Below are 19806 nucleotides of genomic sequence, written 5' to 3' on the forward strand. Positions count from 1 at the left end.
CTATATGTCATCTCCTGATTGTACACGAGAAATAATGATACAACTGCAATGAATTATTAGATATATCCTCTGTCACCATGATAATAATTTAACTCCTGCAGTCATAAATGATCCAAAACTGCAGAGCAAATGTGAAATTATGCTCGTTTATGTTCAATTTACCCCAATAAATACATGTTTTACTCCATCAATAAAAAAAGGTAAAATATTGATTTTATATATCTTTGCCAAAGGAGGCCTGCAGTATTGTACACAGTTATCAGCTTACTGTACATTCATTGCAAATGATCTGCCCAGTTGTGTCACTTTCAGTGTCCTCTGTCGTCAGTGGTCACATTTTCATATTTTGGTATTATATTTTCAGTCTCACTCATTCTAAATATGAACATTTTTATGTGAAACTTTATATAGAATAGTGTCACCTTAAAGATGCAAATATATTGGGACAAATAAATACATCTCCTGCAAAGAACCATTTAGATATATAAGGTCCACTCTGACAAACAGCTCTGCTTTTTAATGTCTGTATATGATCAAAGCGCTTTTTAAATTTTCTGCAGGGTAACACTTCTGTAATAGTCTCTTGCATAATGATGATGAATTATTAATTTATCTTCAGCAGTCTCATGCATTCACTGTATGTCCTGTGAGGCATCACATGACACAACAGCATGTAGGCTCAGCTCGTATTATTAGCTCCCACAGCTTTGGCGAAAAAACACTCACAAAAAAACACACAAAAAATATGTCCAACTTTGTTGTAATGCTTCTAAAATCACAAGATGGAAAATAAGAGAGCAGAAAGAACCAAAAGTTTTAAACTTGGCATGTTTGAAGAGATGCTGAGGTTAAAAAAAAAGACTGGAAACAGCATGAGCTGCGGTGATTTAGAGAGGAGGAGGAGGCTGGCAGAGAAACAATGTGAGAAACAGAGTGAGAAAGTAAGAGAAAGAATTTATTTCACCATCCAAAGACTTCAGAGTTCCCGGCTGTCACTTCTAAATGCCCTTTCAGTCAGACCTTTTGCAAAACAAGGTGACACATCGTTTACATTTGGAGACAAAGTCAGAGAATAAAACTTAAGAACAAAGACGCTTTATGTCACTGGGATTTAGATTTGTATGAAGTGTTGTTCACTGAGAATTCCTGCTGTGAAAGATACACTTCATGTGTCAGTTACAGGCTGAAGTGAGTGGGAAGAGAGCGCGTTACTAGAGTTGTTATTATTGTCCAGTGGAGGCTGTTAAAGTTTAACAGTTTTTTTCTTTTGCCAGTTTAGAAGTTTAAATGTTTTTTCCATTATATTGCTATTTAGATTTAACAAAAGGAGTAAAGGACATGATTGGGAAAGCAATGCAATCTTTAGAAATTCTTTGAAATGCGCTGCAGACAGGTATTAAATCAAACCTTTTAAGTTTAACATCCAGCACTTACTGAGAATCACTATCATTAATATGTGGTGACTCCTGATGGATATGTGAGTACAACTGAAAATGATCAAACTCATTGACTGTTAAATACTTCTCGATCCTCACCACTTTTCAAGCAGCTAATCTCATGAAAGAATGTGAGAGTAGTCCAACAGGCCAACTTTGTAGGGTTACAATAAAGGCTCCAAAATGGTAGGATTACTTCATTTTCCTGACCTACTTCCCATCATCGATGCAGCAGCCTCAATTTGTCAGCACATGTGTTTTGCTGCGTCAGGACGTCACTGTCCATACCTTTTTTTGAATTTCCCTAACTGGGGGATGAATAAAGTATTTGTCTATTTTTATTTTATTTCTATTTCTTCTCTACCTCGCTAGTGCTAAATTGGCTACAAACAGTAAAGAAGGAAGGACAAGATGATGAAACGTGCTAACTGGCAAATTTTCATGCAAGACAATTTGGTGCGTTTCTACTGTGCTCTCATCCATGAATGGTTAAAGTTAGCTGTGCTATGTGAAGATGAATTGTATATTTTGACTCCAGAGCCATCAAAAGTTCGTTTAACCACTCTTTTGACACAATGCTAATGAACTTTACATCTTTGTGTAATAGTCTAGCTATTTTGGTGGTGATGGCATCTTCATTAGCCTCTGACTGTTCTGACTCTATTAAATCACAGACAGTCAACGATGGTGCGAACACTCGATGTTGACTTGCTTTTATATGGTGTCTCTGCTTCCTCACATGCGTGTAAAGCTTGCAGGTGAATCCTCAGATTTGTTGTCATTATAGCGTGAGACAGCTGCATTTATAGGAAGTCAACAATCTACCTCATCTTTCCACATTACTACACCATTTGATGTGTAAAATCAAAGATACTTCCAAACACTGCTTCTCAGATTATTTGGTGTTGTGATTTTCCTTTTAAGAAAACACACCAGGGCATTCATTAGGTCAACTGAATGTTCCAGGTAAAAGTTCCAGTCCTAGTTAGGGTTAGGAGTTTAAAGTACACGGTTAGGGTTTGGTCTAAACTGGCGACCTGTCCAGTGTGTCGCCTGTCTATCAGACTTTCTGTAAAGTTGAGTTTGCAATAAGTGTAATATATATGATATTTAGTTACCATCGACTTCAACAGTTGGATTCTTATCCAGCCATTAATTTTTCATCATCACTGTTGACATTCTTTTTCACTGCAGTTAAGTAGAGGATTAATGTAGAAGTGAAATGTCTGTTTTGACAGCTCAAACACAGAATTTAGTCCTTTTCTTAGGATTTAAGTAATCCTGATGCAGAACAGATGGAGGATGATCTGAACAGGCTTTTGAATGAGCAAACGGAGCTGACTTTCTGCAGCCTGTCATGGTTTCATCAGAGCAAATGTCAGTTTACATCCAGCCTCTTATCGCGTGTTTTACATGTTTAGATCAAGTACTAACATGTAGTAACATGTCCTATTAAACTGATCCATTTACTAAGTTATAGTGAAGTTATAAAAAAATATATATAAATGGTGTTTCTGAAGCTTTCAGCCACATTGAGCCGCATTCCCACGCTGCAGATGGAGCTGCTCCGTTGTCATGGAGATGGCTCAGTTGTTATTGTGCGGTCATGTGATAGCAGGTGGTCCCAGAAGTTGAAACATCCTAATTGATCTCCCATATGTTGGAACATCCAGCCATCTAAACAGCTCAGTGCGTCCTTGTTGTGTGATGCCACATGTGAGATGTAGTTTGAGGACAACACAACAACCCCAGCTGTGTGTGAATGCCAGACTAAAACAAAAGAAAACACTCATATCTGACTCCAGAACAGTGAGATGGTTCCCCATCTGCTGTTATCCATGACAGTATCTTATTAGAAGCTCAGCCCTCCATACTTGTGTCTCGTGATAACAACCAAGTCATCCCCTGATAGCTCAGCAACATAATCTGACAGCTCCAGAAACACAACATAAATTAACCTTGAAGTTGAAGTACTTGGTCCAACTATAAAAGCTTGTTTGTTTTTTTTCATGATTTTCATGATAAGGTCTGAATTGACTCATCAATTCCACTGTGATTGTGTGTGTGCTGTGTCCTCAGAACTGGCACAAAGGATGTTTCCACTGCGAGGTTTGCAAGATGACCCTGAACATGAAGAACTATAAAGGCTATGACAAGAAACCCTACTGCAACGCGTGAGTCCAGACTCCCATCACACTCTTTTTCTATATGTTTCTGTCATGACTGCTGTGTTGCTGTTGCTTCTTCATCCCAAAGCGTTCCAACTTTATATTCATGGACTCTCTCTGAGTAAAAACACCATTCAGGCTCCTTAGCTGCTGTGTCATTATGCTTGTTTGTACTCGGCCTGCAGGCTGCTCATATCGCAGGTTTTTAATAGCATCTGTGGTTTTGGGGTTTTGTTGGTTTCAGTGGTTTTGGATCTGATCCCAGCCCAGGTTCTACTGCAGTCTACAGCTCTGAATCATTGCCTTTTACTTCCTGCTCTGCTTGTCATTATCCTCACAGCTTTACACACTGTTCTGCCACTTATGGTGCATTAAGAATATTTGGGTTTGCGTGGCCAGACCTTCACAGACTCGAGCGAGATTAAAAACCCTGCAAGAGGGCGGAGCTTATATCTGCGCTTGATAGATGTTGGAAGTAAATTACAGCCTGTGCTTCAGGGTGTAACTTACAGAGAGGGTTTCAGCTTTGACCCATGACCATGTAACTGTTAGCTGATTATAATGTTGATGATCTGAGGGTTGAGGCTTACAGTATCTGTGGTGTCGGCTGAAGCAGCTTTAGAGGAGCACATTAACTGCTCAGCTTTTTTATTTTACTATTTTAGTCTGCATTTTCTTCTAGACTTCCCTCCGCTGTTTGATAGCAGAAAGATGAATAAAATGATAAATGCATTAGATAAATTCCTTGTAGTTTTATCACAAAGAAAGATCTCAGACATAAGTTTGGAAAAGAAAAGCAAACTCTGTCAGACAAATCAGCTCTGACTCTGTGAGGCTACGCACACAAGCTGGACTTAATGGCAGAGGGGTTAAAGTGACCTCCAACCCTTTTAGGCTTAGAAGGTGTTTCCTGTCAGCTTGTTGAACACAGCGTCTTTGTTTCCTGTGAAACGTCTCCTCCCCTCCTGATCTTCCCTCACTGATCTGAACACAAGTGGACACGTCGAAGTACGTCAGTCACACCTGCTGTTACATTGTGTCTCCACATTTTTCTCCCTTCCTCACACAAATGCAAATAAGACTTATACATCATTCTGAATAGTGGCGTCCAGTTTGGAAAAACGGCTTAGCTCAGTAGACTCACATTTAAATCTGGAAATGCGATGGCGTGGCATTTAATTGGCTTCAAAAGACAGATATGTGAAGAGCAGTCACGTGCACCATAAAATCATGCACAAAAGCTTCCTCCTGATGGGGCAGTAATGTCTCCTCAGCAAGCAGAAATGTGATCCCACACAACGTCCCTACGCCCACATGCAAAACAGTGCAGTTTCTCATTAAAGGTAGAAAAATAGTAAAATTTCCACACTTCCTGGCCTCAAAAGCCTTTTACTTTGCACATTGTCATGACTCTACGTTCTCGACATGTGGACCTGTAACACAGTTTCTTGTCAGACTGGGCTGGTTTTGCAGTGTTGTGTAATTTTGCTATCAAACAGACAAAAAACAGGAAAAATCACCTCCAGCATGGTTGCCTTTTTGAGGAATGACCGCAGCTCAGATGCAGTTTTCTATTTTTTTCAGTTTTGTGATTTGATGTTTAAAAACTGCATTGTGGGATAATTTCAGAGTAAAAAAGCTAAGGCTGAAAATAAGGTTATTTAGGATATTTTTACTTAGTGTATTGTTTTCCTCCAACTGTTTGTGGCTAGTTGAACATGTTTTATTGTTAAAGTTAACAGATATGTTACAATATACTCTCTGCTATATGGCGAATCAAGACATTTTATCCTTTTAAATGGAAGAAACTGTGGTCAGGAGCTACAGTTTCCAACTGAAAGGTCTCTGGTTCAATCCTCAGCTTCTCCAGAATTCACATCGAGGGGGTTTTGGCCAAGATACTGAACCCCCACATTGTTCCTGATTAAATAGATATTAAGTAGTAGAACTCATGGGCATGCAGGCACATGCTTGTGGCCTTTGTTATCATGGAGATTTATTTAGATTAAAGTGTCACAGCTTCACACACACAGTGGGCATACTGGTTAATGGACCTAATGGTGTGTGATTGAGTGTGTTTGGAGTGTATTGAATAATATTATAGGAGGTCAGTAAAAGACCTTTTTTTGTTTTTTTTGTTTTTTTTGAGAGCATTTTACTGTGATGTGGGCTTTCAACATTTGGCTCTTCAGCCTTGTGATTACAAATGAATTTATACACAATCATAGAGATTCATGTGTATGTTTGTTTTAGGTTTATTGGTATGAACTTGTGAGGATAATATTTGGATGCTGTGAACGTAAAAATCTTTTCTTATTATAATTGTAACTGATGTCAAGCAAATGCATTTGGTGAATTGAGTCATGAGGTACAATATTTCTTCTGATGATATTTATTTCTCATACAATATATTTTAATTAGATGGAAATTAATGAACAAATGATGAACTAACCCTTGTGAGTTGATGCAAATGAAGGATATCCAAAAAAGTTTGTTCCTGGAAGATGATTCGTTTCCAAACTTTTGATGAACAGCACGTCACTGTTTAATGAGTTTCTTCCACAGCTGCCTGCTCGCTCTCATCTCTTGTGTCTGTTAGCAAACTTAGTGTGTCAGGATTGTTTACTGGGCAGAAAACACTTCCGGCAGGGCTTTCTGACTCAGCACTGAGTTTTGTTTTTGTGCCTTAGTGCTACATGTAACGCTCAGTGCTCAAACCAGCGTCCTGTAATTAAAGATTCTCTGTAAGGCTCCCTGTGATGCTGCTTGTTTTTACTGCTGTGTCTATTGTGAAAAAAACAGCTCTGTTTTTCTTGGCTGTCTGTGTCATGCTTCTGATCCATTGTTGAGCTGTGACTGCAGTGACCACTGTGATAGCAACAATAACATCTGAATTGACGGCATCGGTTCTGCCCCTCCAAAGCATGCTGCTTCTGTTGACGCTTGGAGCTCACTCTAATGTTTTGTAGCCATTTTATATGGAGGGAAATGGAGTTCAGATCAGTTCTTATCGCAGAATTCTACTGTTTTAAGCATTTATCTGATCACCCAGTTTGCAAAAAAAAAAAACACAGCAAGAAACTCAATCAACACCTTTCAAGTTGCACATCAGAAAAAGGAAGATGGATATACAGAAATCCCAAAATATATGACTCAGTTTTGCAAAACGTTTCTTTATCTAGAAAATGAACATGTTTAATGTTCGCTGACATGAAAGAATAATGACAACAGATGAATAAACACCAGTTAATGAACAGGTTTTGTAATTAAGGGACATTTTAAAAGATAGCCTCAGGAATTATCATGTGAACAGAGACGCCTCCTGATTGATGTCTGTTGGACGTTTTCTTCGTACATCCACTTTGTGATATGATACATCTAATCCGTTCCAGGAATTTTTCTAAATGAATGGTAGAAAGTGAGCGGATGGATGAATGAAACATTTTGAATTCTGTTGTTTGAACAAGTCCAGTTATTAAGGGTAGTGCCAGCATTTGTCGAGATGAATGAGTAATTAAAGAAGCTTTTTTAATACTGCAAGGTTTGATTATAGAATTCAGATTGGCCAAAATGTACTTGTGTTTCAGATCAGAGGGACTTGAAGGCCTGTGAGTTCTATGGTCCTGGTCCCGTGCTTCTTACAACTTATCTGGAGCTCAAAAAGGGGAGGCAGACAGAAAGGAGGGAGCAAGTGGGGAGAGGGATTATGGAGGCACATGAGAGCTGACACTTTAACACACAAGGCTGCATGACTTTGATAATTAAAGGACTAATATAACCAGGAGAACAGTTTTCACAAGCAGTCATGGTGGCTCTTACTCTCACCTCTAACACAAAGATTAATGTTTTCTGGCAGGTTATGGGATGAGTTTTAATCTGTGGTGTATGGCTGCCTTCTGTGAACCAGGATGGACTCTGAGCTGTTTTATCTCTCTTTCTCTATCATCGGTTTAATTCTGTGTTATATGTGAAATTCAGGCACACTGTGTCACAAACTGCAAACAGTGTCTGTAAATCAGAACAATCAGCTGTTTTAAACATCAACAAGCCATTTTAGCCTAAGTAAAACACAACACTGTCTGATTTCAGTGTTTAGTCTTGCTCACCTGTTTGATGCATCTGAGTCAATCATGACCTGAGCCTTACACTTCACAGCATGGATCCATTTTAAAAAATCATGTTCTCTTTGATCTTGCAAAATCCTAAAGCTATACTCCACATATGAAACTTTTAAGTCTGGTCCTGGATGCTTTGTAGATTCAGAAATCAGGGCAGAGCTTTTTCTATCCAACTGCATTGGAATTCAAATTAAGTGAACAGTGAGAATAAGTATCACACAGAAAGTAAAATAGATAGATAGATAGATAGATAGATAGATAGATAGATAGATAGATAGATAGATAGATAGATAGATAGATAGATAGATAGATAGATAGATAGATAGATAGATAGTCGTATTCCAAATGAATGAGAAACACCAAAAACTGTAGTAGATCTGTTTCATTGTGATCTCACAGAGTAGTGGATCAGCATGTCGCAGCACACACTGCTTTCAGCAGGCGTCTTCTTGCACGAGATATTTCTGTTTAATTAAGTCACCCTTTATGCAAATTAGTCATAATCAAAGCTTGTTATGTAACACTGCACACCAGCTGCTCATGTGAACAAGGAGACACACATAAGTGATCTTACAAAGGAGCTCCTTCTGTGTGTATATGTGCACATTAATATGATTTCACATGTAGTGCGCACATTAACAGCCTTTCATGAGCTCAGATTTTTTGTGGTTATGTAACGCGGCTGCCCACATAACCCAGATTACTCCAGTCTTATTGTGCTCCTCAGCAGCAGAGAGAAGGCTGCTCATTTCTGCTTCTCCGTGGCAGAAAAAAACTGAAAGGAAAACTGTAGGATATCATTTATGTTCAAGGGTCTTAGTCAGAGAGAGCAGGTGGATGCTGAGTGTAAATGTAGGAATCTGTCCCAGAAAGAAACACCTGCTATAAGAGATGCTTTTTGGTTTTTAGACTGTTGTTGACTCATCATTACAGAAAGTGTCAAACACTGATGGAGACCTGCCTCTGCTAGTGAAAGTATCCTGTAACCTCACTTTCTTGTTTTAGTTCAGTCTCTCCAGGATGATGGGACATCTTGATCAAAACAATTAAATCCCACTTGACCAATGAGGGCAGTCTCTTTCTAAATGAAACTCCACTGTCCAGTTATTTTATCATGTTTGGATGAGGGAGCTGAGAGGCATGGTTCTTTTTTCTTTATTTGCTCTAAGATACAGTGAGATTCAGCTCTTTTCCAACCTCGAAGTGTAACCTGCGTGAAACTAACACTTATCAGTAAAAGTCAGATTGGGGCAGGAGTATCGCTGCTGTAGTGAGTGAAAAGTCTGAGGAGTTTTAAGTTTATTGAAAGCATCTTAGAACTTTACAAAAACCCTCACGTTTGTTTGTGTTTTATTAAAACTGATTATCTCTGAAAAACCAGAGCATTCTTGACTCTGGTCTCTGCTTTAATACCCCTCTTTGTAGAGGCTCTTTACTTGAATGGAAAATCTAGAAGTTTGTTTGTTTTCTACGGCACGGCACAGATTCACATTCACTTAACATACGTGTGGCTGGATCAGCTGCGACATTCATGACATATGCAAAGAGATTAGGAAACACAGAGAGAAAAAAACACTTCCAGGTAATAACATCATTACTTTGCCATATTTTCACCCAGAAAACAGTTGGTTCATCTAAACCAAAATAACACTGATTTACAGTCCTGTGCAAAAATCCTGATCCACTCGTCATTTCTTTAAATGTAAGTGCAGAGATTTACCAAACATGTACAAACATAAAAGTGAATATTTGGTATGAGCTCCTTTATTCTCCAACACAGTCTGAACCCTCTTAGACAAGCTTTCTGTCATTTCTTTAAGTAGTCTTCAGGAATAGTTCTCCAGGCTTCTTGAACGACATATCAAAGCTCTTCTTTGGATGTTGGCGGCCTTTTGTTCCGTTCTCTGTCAGATGATCCCACACTGCTTCAATAATGTTGAGGTCCGGGCTCTGGGGAGGATTCATCCCTCCATAAGACCTGTTGCCACTGATTTTCAGTCCACTTCTTGTGTCATTTGGCATAGCTCAGCCTTTTCTCCCTGTTTCCCTTCCTTAAGAATGGCTTCTTGACAGCCACCCTTCCATGGAGACCATTTCTGATGAGGCTTAGGCCAACAGTAGATGGATCAGCTGAAGGTCCAGATGCATCTCTCAGGTCCTGTCAGGTCTTTGCTGGATTTTTCTTTCTTAAGGACATCACTTTCAGATACTGTTCATCTGCTGTAGATAGTTTTTTAGGCCTGACACTTCTTCTTTTGTCCTCCACTTGTTCAATTTCCTCAAATGTTTTAAGGACACACACCATGTTGAGATATGCCAAGTTTTCAGCTAATAGCTCTTTGGGAATCACCTTGTTGCTGCAAAAATATTATTTTCTGTCTGTCAAACTGCGTTATCTTTGGTGTTTTTCATAGATAAAACTAAAGAAATGGGAACAAATGATGTGTCTTTGTGACAGGCTGCTAGTAACAAAGTGTCTAAAGATACAAACTCAAATTTGTTCAAAATATAAAGAAGCAAAATTAAAAAAAAAAAAAGTTAAAAGCAATAAAGAAAGAAATAAGGGATTTCAACAATTTTTGGGTTTCTATCTAATTGTAGTGGAAATTATAGGCCAATTTTGAGAAGATCATCTAAAGAAAGATAATTTGCACTGTCCATCCACCGGTGATATAAATATATGCAAACATAGTTGTTAGTTCAGGGAGATGAACAGCTGGTGGTTGATTGTCCACCCAAATGACATAAGAAACAAAAGGACACAATTAGATGAAGTTACTGAAGGAACAAATCAGAGCTCCAATTGTGAAATATACAATTGTTGTTTTCCTTATTATGCCTCAAACACTGTATTTTCCTCTTTCCTCTTTGCAGAATCAACATATAATTTTTTCTTCTTTGGCCAAATATATTGACTTTGATTTTCTGCATAAATAATCATAAACAAGTGGAGGGAAATAAGCTCATGGAACAGACTGTTTAGTGCTGTAACTAAACAGCTGGAGGAATAGAAGGGCGCAGCTGATGAAAGTGTGTTGAGAGATGGAGCTGCTGAAACCTATAACGATGGAAAACTTATGTAATCCTCTGTCTGTTCTGTCACGGTTCGAGTCAGCAGTCTGCTGACGGGGACGAGGAGAGGAACGGGAGCTGAAAGAGGGGCAAAAACTGAGACAGAGTTTTTGCAAATGACATAAAAATGAGACAGATTTGACAAAACAGCAACAGGGAGGCTCAGTCGCCACCATGTGTGAAAAGAAAGAGGAAGAGAGGACGGAGGGATGCGCAGCGGCTCTATTGAAGGCCGGCTGAGAGCGTTACGCATGAATGAGTGAACAGAAAGACTGAGGACAGTGAAGAGAGACAGTTTTGTGGTGTTACAAGTGCTGCGTCTCTATAAACAGCCCTGAACTGAGATAGTTGTCTGTATTCCCTCCAGTAAGCTGTTGTTTTTGGTTTTGTTTTCAGTCTCAGGCTCCGTGGTGTTAGGAGGAATAAAAAAGCTTTCAGGAGGCTGACACTCCTCCTTTTCCTTTTTTTCTGCTCTATTTGTTTTCTATAGTTCCAAATTTTTGCTCTCTCTTCTATCCCCCTCAATTCCTGTCATTCCTTTACCTCACACCATCCTTTTCATCCTTTGTTCTTTCCTTTCCTGTTTCCGGTCTTTCCATTTTTTCCTCTTCTTTCATTCCCTTTGACTTTGTTACCTTATCTTTATCACTGTACTTCTTCTTCCTGCTCTTTCTTGCTCTTTTCCCTTATTGTAACCTTCCCATACTTTTCTTCCTCTCTACTCTTTTCTATCATACCAGTCCTTTTCTATTTTCCCATTTTCCCATGTCCTTTATTTTCGTTTACTGACCTCTCTTGTCCACTCATGTCATTCCTTTCATTAAAATTAGTTGCTATCCTCCTCTTTTCCTCCCCATCCCAGTTTTCTTTTCGTCCCTGTCCTTTCTTTTCCTTCCTTCTTTTGCTTTTCCGTCTTCAATTATCCTCTGCTGTCATTAATTTCTTTTTCATCTTTCCTTCTCCTTTCCTGTACACTTTATCACTTCTTACCTCTTCTTTCCTCTCTCCATTCATCTTCCATCTTTTACTCTCTGCTGTCTGATAAAGATGAAGTGTCTTAACACTTAATTTTTGAGGACACCACAGCCTCTTGTCTCCTGCTTAATATAGTTATAAAACACCCCAGTTTGCTGAGTGAGACTGTTCTTGATGAACCGGACAAAGGTCCTGTCCACACAGCAGTATCACCTGAATGAGTGTGATTGTTCCAGGCCCATAATAGTCTAACTTTTTGAGTGCAGTTTGTGGCACCAACCTATTTCTCCTGCAACGATGAGGACAAAGCTTCACAATGTTACTGTACGTTGCCTTATATACTTTTTACATTCATGTTTGCACGTGACAATAAGTCCCTGTACATGTTTCCTATTTTCCTGGAAATATAAAAAGAAATGAGGGCAAAATCAAGATTTTTGCTCAGTGATTTACAAAGAGTTATTAGCTGAGAAAGCTTCAAACGTTGCAACTCAGATAAACGTCCTCATTCAGCTGTTTTTAAAACACCTAAACTATGTCATTTTGGAGAGACTGTGACCTCAGTGTTTAAGGCATAATAATTTATTGGATTAAATTATGTCACAAACTTAATTTCCTCCTAGCTGAAACAGAGATGAGGTGGGGATTTGTGCTTCAGAATATGGAAGTCTTGGTAATTTAAGAGAAGACTCACTTTGGCAATCATTTCAGTTTATTTGGGTAATAACAGAACAAAAAGGTCTATTTCCTACTTTGGAGGCAGAATATAATAACTATTTTCAAAGAGCTAAGAAACATTTAAAATAAGTGAACAAATGTCTTAACTTAAACTTGACCTTAAACTAAAATCTTACATGTTTTTACCTTTTAGGTTATCTACCTCTTCATCTCCTCTATGCGACTCAGCTGAAGTCAGAGGCGTCTGTTCTCAACTCCTCTAATCTCAGCTGAACATTAGCCCGGCAGCCTGCTATTAACTAAGCAGTGTGATAATATCTCTTACTTAAATAAGGACAGACTTCATTATCTACCCTCATTTGTCATGGCCTTTTATCAGTGGCTGCCACCAACAGAAAGACACAGAAAGTGGTTATAGGCTTTAAATGATGGCAGTGAGGGTGAAGTCATTAAACACGAGATGGTGTAGAAGTTCAGGTTTTTCCAGAGTGAAACTGTGTAAATTTCAATCAGGTTTGATTCCCCTCAGGCACTCTGGAACAGCAGCATGACGACACAGCAGGGAAAAACCAAACATCTCCACTTTGGTCTGGTCTATCCAAAGGATATTTTTCCAGAAGTCTTGTGGTTTGTTCAGATGCAGCTTTGCAAACCTAAGCTGTGCTGCCATGTTCTTTTTAGAGAGAAGAGGCTTTCTCCTGCAACCCTTCCAACCAAGACTTACTTGTTCAGTCTTTTTCTAATTGTGCTGTCATGAACTTTAACCTTTAACATGCTAACTGAGGCCTGTAGAATCTGAGATGTAGCTCTTGGGTTTTTGACCTTGGGGTGAACTTTCTGGGACGTCCAATCCTGGGAAAATAAGACAGCTGTCCTGAATGTTTTCCACAATAATCTTTCTCTTTGTAGAATTATGGACTCCATATAGTTTGGCAATGGCCTTATAACCCTTCCCAGGTTGATGGGCAGCAACAATTGCTTCTTTAAGATCATTGCTGACATCTTTCCTCCTTGGCATTGAATCTGAATGCTGCAGACCAGCAAACTGACAAAACTTCTGCTTTTATAGAGGTGCTCATACTTACTGATGATCAATTGATCAGTGCAATGATCAGCAGCACCTGGCTGCCAGTTACCCTCTTAATTCCCGTGGAAACAGTAAGGGCTCACTTAGTTTTTCCACTCACTGCTTCTTTTTTCTTAGTTTTTGTCAGTCACTGATAGCTAGTGTTCGTACAGGTGTATTGATTGCTTTATTAATTGAATATTTGAATAGAGTGACAAATAAATTGATGGATTAGATCTTTAATACATTTGTTATCATCTGTTGCATGAAAAGCAGACAAAGCTGTGTCAGGTCCTCCTTCAGCCAAGTAGCTCAGAGGGAGGCTTTTTATGGAGGATAAAGCTGAAGCAGCAACACTCATACATCACAGACTGTTGAACTGCCTACAGTGTGTGTCTGATCTATTTTCATCCTCATTATTCCCCCTCTCTCTGTTTTACAGCCAAATTGTACATTTTTAATTAATCTGGGAGTGGATATTGTATTAGTAAGAATGCCACCTTTCATGTGGGTAACCTGGGTTCAAATCCCCAGCATGAAAGGAACCTTCAGTAAGGGTCCTTAGGCAAGACCCCCTTGCCCTGTCTGCCTACCAGTGTAAGTTGCTTTGGATAAAAGCCTCTGCCAAACGCATAAACATCTGGTTAATTTTACTGAAGCCAGGTTTGATGGGGGTTTAATATTTTCCCCTTGTGGCCATTTGAAGATTTGTATTGACTTTTAACTCTTCGCTTGGTGATATTTAATGGCTTGTTTTGACCTTAAAATTCATGGTCATCTGCTGGCCTGGAATTTTGCTGACATTTAGCATGAGATGGTTGCAACTACAGACATGATTAGTTAATTTATGGACAAGTATTGTTGGTTGTAACCTGATCTTCATACGATTTCAAACAGAGTTCGGGATTTTTAACAATGCTGTAGAATTCACAGGTTTTCACTATTTAAAGTATTTGAACTAACTTGTATCCAAATATTATCTTCAGTGCACATGTTAAGGAAACATTTGGATATTTAATATCCTGAAAAATTATTGTCATTAGGCTTTTCTTTAAGAAAAACTTTTATTTTGAAATAGTTGATGTTGAGCTGAAAGATATCTTGAAATTATGGAAGTCTGCAACAATCATAACACAGCTTCATAATCTTCTGTTATGCTCCTGATGTCGAGGTTAGTGGGTGGTGGAAGATAAATATTTGAAAGCAATAGAATAATTGACTATAATCTTTATCTAAAAGAAGTTTAAAGCCTGGCAGGGTCAAGAAAGCATAAACTAAACTTGTAAAAACAAAAGACTCATAACAGAACTACCAGACGAGAGAGGAACTGAGCAGCTGAGAAGAACAATGGTGAAAGTAACAGAAAAGATCTGACAAAGATTGAGCAGACTGATGAAATACGGAAGGGATTGATGAGACAAGTGACTGTGACCAATAGACAACAGGTGAGTGTAGAGCTGAGGATCAAACAGGGGAACTGAGAACAACAAGGGGTGAGGATGTGAAACAGAATGAACTAGAAACCAAACTGAGGCCAGACAAATATAAAGCAAAAGGAAGAATAACAACTAAGGCTAACCATAAAAATACGTCCAAAAAGGCAAATCAAGAATAGACTAATACAAGCTGAGAATTAATCGTAGTTCAAACCAATAACTCAAAATGCTAAGACCACAAACAAAAAAACTGAATCACACAAAACAAAGAAAATCCAAGGCAAGGAAATCAAATCCAAGGTCAAAAAATAAAACAGAAAAACCACAAACCCTGACATCACTGTCAGAAAGGTTCATAAGAGCCAAGTCTGTCCTGAGCCCACACTGAGACTTTCATCAACACCTAAGCAGGAAGATGGAGAGCAGCCAGACTGAGTAGAGAACACAAACACCCCAAACCATACTGACACATTCAGCTGCCTTCGCCACTCTTCCTCCTCTTCATCTGTCTCACTTCCAGTGATTCACCAAAGGAGCATCCATGTTGCTTTATGTCCGCATGCTTTGACTGATGACGGCTCCTTGGGAAACTTCAGCCTCTCATGCCTTACTTGTCAGCATGTGAGCACGTGGCACCATTTCCCTGTCCATTTATTGTTTGTATTGTTGTTGATGAGGAGGACTGAGCACTGTGATGAGCGTATCATGCAGCCCATTTTAACTGCAGTGACAGCTGACAGGACTGTTCCCCTGTTGTCTGCTCCGACCTGGTGTCACAAAGCTCTTTCCAATGTCAGAACACAACATAACACCAGGGTTATACTGTAACTGTGTCATCCATGGTTATACTGACACAGATATCTCAAGTCCTGAAAAGCAGAGAGAAGATCAAGGACTAAGGAGACACAAGGAAGTAAAGACCAGTTATTTTGTTAAATCTTTTCTGCCTCCTCTCTTTTTTACTCACATTTTTGGTGGGAGAGACAAAGAAGGGTCAGGTGAAGGAATTGAGTCCAATTTGGGATATAGAACAAGGGGTGGGCGTTTAGTTAAAGTGGCCTTTCAAAGCCCAATCTGCTGCAGTAGTTTACAGTATGAGAAAAAATAAAGAGTTTTTGATAAGCACTTTTTGTCTTTTTGTATGTTTTATTACTTTTACACTGAAATGATTACTGACCAGCACAAAATGTCTTGCTTAAAGATAGCATGGGGCTTCAGGAGGTTTGCTGAGTTGCAGAAGACCAGCAATAACAAAGAGGTAATTTTGTTGTACAAGATGTAATGACAGTACAATGATCACAGTCCCTGTGATGAAAAATGGAGAGAAATTTTTTTTTTTTTGTGCTCTTTCAGCTGACTTTGAGCACCAAATCATGACTAAATGTTTTAGAACGTTTTCTCCCTCAAAACTTTCATCTTCACAAACATAAGATGACAGTTCTTTGTCAGAGATGTTTACATTTTTGCTGATGAAGGAAGATAATCTATGACTCTTAGGTAAGTCATCACACACAAAAGATGGGCACCAAAAAACACTGCAGTTTTTGGATTTAAATGTGCTTTTCTTTGGACCTAACCACTGACTTTTTGCATCTGAATGAGTAGTTAGACTCTTGTGCGTCACTGCTGCTGGGAGCGAGGAGACTGTTGTTGTTTGGCAAATGCCACAGCAACATTATAGACAATGGTAAGTCTAAATCTGTATCCACAACACACCCATGCACTACATCACACACTCTGGTGTATTGTAAATCTGATGTCTTAACCAAGCGGTAACAGAAAGGCAGGATGTGTCTGAGGGTATTATTGAAAACAGTTTAAAGGACATTTTGTGTGTGTTTTAATGCACTGTGTGAGTGTGAGGTTATATTTAGCCAATGTCGTAGAAACATCTTAGTGTTTGTTAAGCAGTGTGTGTAATTAGAGTTTATGTGCTATTGTCTACTTGTATAAATGAGACAAAGTGAAACTATTAGGCCTTTCCACCTCTCTTCGGGTCTTATTACTCAAACATAAGATGAGCTCTTCACAGTGGAAACTTTCAGCTTCTAACTTCCTCCCTGTTATCACCTTAACTCTGCTGGCAGCACACATTAGCGGGACGGTGGCTTGTTCACGTATAACACAGGGGTTGTTTGTTCCTTTTCCCTGGCATTGTTGGATCTTGGTCAAAAGCTCGTCGGTGCTTTAAAATCATGATTTTTTGAGGATTTGTTTGGATGTGGAAGTGCTGAAGATTCTCAACAGCAATGATTTATTTGACATAATTGACAGATTGTGTTGTGTCAGACTTTGAACCAGAGTTAGAAGTCAGAGTTTCTGTGTCAGTTTTTGTGGATTCACGTTGCTGCAGGCTGGCTGATGTGCCACTGGGGAGAACAAACCATGATTTCAAATGTCTCATTCATTCAGCTCTCACACTCTCTGACTGTCCTTGATGGACTGCACTTTTCTTCTATAAACTAACATTTCTACCTGCAGCAGTGTTGCCTGTTTATCTGAGGGGTCTGTTCTCTGTATGTTTAACGGTTGTCTCTGACATGTGACTTATGGTGAGTTTAGGAGTGTTGTGTGTTGGGAGGGTGATTGCAAATTAATTCCTCTTTTCAGAATCAGTCAATTTATTCTGAATCTGACACTGAATGTGAAAATTTTCAAAAAATAACACAAAAATAAGCTTATTGAATATTGAGAGAACATTCTTTGTTAGATGAGATCATGATCAATTTGTCTGGCTCAAAAGGGGTCTTAAAACAGTTTATTTAAAAGTTAAAATCAGCTTAATAACTATGGTTAGTCTTAAATCACACAACATGCCAGATGGTTAGTTTCACAGGACCATCTAGGAAGCTCTACATAGAAACCCCTTGGAAAAGGGGAGGCATTTAAAGGAAAATAGAAAATAGGTGATTGGATGATCTTTCACTGTTACAAGCCAACTCCAACCAATCAAATCAACAAAACACTACACGCTGAACCAGTCAGTGAATATGATCAGCCATGCCACAGCGGATTTTAGTTGCAACTAAAACATACCTGTTGTTGGATGCTTAGGCCAGACGTTTGTGTTGTTAGCTACTGATAGGTTTGAGCTTGGTGCTGGGTTTTCTCAGGATTGTGATGTTGTGATTCTTATTAAAAATCCTGCTGCCTTGTAAGATAAAGTCTCAGATGGCTTTGTAAGTTTTACTGGTTTTAAATTATCTTAGTCGGTGTTGTAATCAGGACTGTCAGTGCTTCAGCTTGTTTAGTGAAATCACACAATGCAAAGCAACTGTATGAGGTTTCAAAGACTTTACTGTAAAATGTGAAACATTAGGATTAAAGACAGGATCACATTTTTGGAAGTACTGGGAAGCTTGACTCAGTCAAGTCTGGATATATCAGCCTATTTTTTACTGTCTTCTTTTAAATCTTACTCAGTCTTTCTCTCAAATGTGAAACATGTATCTTTTATTTGATTCTGGCCTGTAAATGTATGTGAACAGAGCAGACAGGTCTGGTTGTCTCCTGTAGGCGTCTGAATGTCAGCCGGCTGTTAAAGACTCCACACAAACTCAGTTATTGTCCTGAGCTGCTTGTCCAGCCAGAACAGAGTTACCTTGGCTTGCTCTGCGTGTGTGTGTGAGTGTGTGTGCTTGAAAAACATCCCACAGAGCAGGTCTTTGTCTAAAAGTATTGGGTTGCAACAACCTAACAAAGCATCCATGGTTGCCAGTAGCGACCGACTGGAGCAGGTGAAATGAAACCTAAGGCCAGAATTAGTTTGTGTGTGTGGGCTTTTAATACTAAAACTAAGACCAGCAGAAGTGAAACAAATGTACTGTTGTTTAAAAAAACAGCCACACTTTCCTCAAACACAGTTCTGTTTTCAAAATGAGGGGAGACTGACATGCATTCATTAATTTGTTCTAACTATAGCCATAATTACTACTTACATAATACTCACATTTTCTAAACCCAAACCAGTTCACCCAGATATTTAAACTGGACCTGCAATGATCAGTCCCAGCCATTTAATTCTAAATCTTTGGTCTCTCTAGATTAGCTTTGCAGGCTTCATAACTACAAACTTTGTCACAAGTCCAGAACGAGGAAGAGCTTTCTCTTGAGGGAAGCCTCCTCCTGAGAATGAGAGAATCTGGCTAAAGGGTCTTTTGATTGTTTGATTCTGCTGAGGGGGTGGGGAAGAGGATGATGGTGACTCATGAACACATGCTACAAAAGTTAGAAGCTAAAACATTACATATACAAGTAAACACTTTGAAAACATGCTATGTTTAAGCCAGGATCAGACCCCAAACATCAAAATGAGCAGCATGAACCATCATAATGAAGATTTCAGCAGGACGTCTCTGTTTGGTAAATCTGCTCAGTACCTACTTCTGTGAGTAGCTATGTGTTTCTGAGCAGTTGTAGAAGCAACAAATGGATACGTTCAGTTGTCTTTTGTGTGAATTTGTTAACACAGAGTACCGTTAGCACCTTTAGCTTCCTTTTCACTCACTGTAGCCATGATGTTTGGACTAAAATCCCTTCATAGGTCTAATGCCAACACAGCACAGACATTTAAAAGAGTTTCACCACTTGTGAATCAGACTCGCATCCTTTTAGTGTTGAAACAGCCTCGACTTTCAGCTTGAGTCTCCTTGCAAATCAGCATCTACTGGTCCTTGTTCCTAAAACTGTTGTACATGAAGGGTATTGAACAAACCAAACTGTGTTGCTTGCCAGGAAAAACAAACCACATCCACTGATTGCTGAAAATGTTAAACTTGTCCTCACAACCAAAAAGAATCTTTGAGGCAAAAACAAAGCCCTTTGCTTTGAAAAGTACCAACGGATCACTTGTTCTTT

The 19806-nt window shown here is 39.0% G+C and overlaps 1 protein-coding gene across 1 annotated transcript in view; it reads left to right on the forward strand.

Annotated features, from left to right (window-relative positions):
- The window catches only part of LOC140284516 (uncharacterized), a 102542-nt gene that overhangs the window by 708 nt on the left and 82028 nt on the right, over positions 1-19806 (forward strand). Inside the window, exon 2 of the mRNA XM_072378383.1 lies at positions 3516-3610. The gene's annotated coding sequence lies outside the window, so the exon portion shown is untranslated. The remainder of the gene's footprint in view (positions 1-3515; positions 3611-19806) is intronic.

Source organism: Leuresthes tenuis, unplaced genomic scaffold (genome assembly GCF_036924035.1).
Source record: "Leuresthes tenuis unplaced genomic scaffold, fLeuTen1.0.hap1 SCAF_24, whole genome shotgun sequence".
Lineage (NCBI taxonomy): Eukaryota > Metazoa > Chordata > Actinopteri > Atheriniformes > Atherinopsidae > Leuresthes > Leuresthes tenuis.